At 27.5% G+C, this 603-nt stretch overlaps 1 pseudogene; it reads left to right on the forward strand.

Moving 5' to 3' along the window:
* The first annotated feature begins 229 nt into the window (after window positions 1-229).
* On the forward strand, window positions 230-354 carry LOC116812411 (U2 spliceosomal RNA; annotated as a pseudogene).
* The last annotated feature ends 249 nt before the right edge of the window (window positions 355-603 follow it).

Here is a 603-nt window from a genome sequence, read left to right on the forward strand (position 1 = left end):
TATCTTTTATTGAATCTAAATTTTCTTCTCTTTCCTTACAGAAGGAAAATAATTAGCTATTTGTTCAAAGCTGGCTCCCTCTCATTTTTCTATACTATTTTCTTTTTTTCCCCTCTCTTATAAGGCTTGAAAGATTAACTGATATAAAAATCATTCAGTTGTTAGGTACATAGAGTAGAAATATTTAGTTTAGATGGTCAAAATTGTTGAAAGAAAGAAAAGTAGATTTATCGCTTCTCGGCCTTTTGGCTAAGATCAAGTGTAGAAAGAAAAGTAGATTGAACTATGCTTTTCATGGACACTAAAAAGTGTATTTATATGATAGCTTTTATAACTATAGCTATGACATCATAAGAAAATACTTCAATTTCAAGATAAAGTTTTATACGATTTCATCAATAATTGAATTACAAAAAAAGTTACCATAATATTTTGGTTTGTTTAGGACCAAGGTTAAATTATTCAAATTTTGTAATAGCCCAGATTTAGTTTTGAGTTAAATTAGTTCTCAGTGTTCCTACAGTTTTTTTAAATTAAAAATTATATTTTTAAAATTATGTTTACCAGACTACCTACAGGCTTTTCTGTGTCCCAGAACTTCTT

Source organism: Hylobates moloch, unplaced genomic scaffold (assembly GCF_009828535.3).
Source record: "Hylobates moloch isolate HMO894 unplaced genomic scaffold, HMol_V3 SCAFFOLD_7, whole genome shotgun sequence".
Taxonomy (NCBI): Eukaryota; Metazoa; Chordata; class Mammalia; order Primates; family Hylobatidae; genus Hylobates; species Hylobates moloch.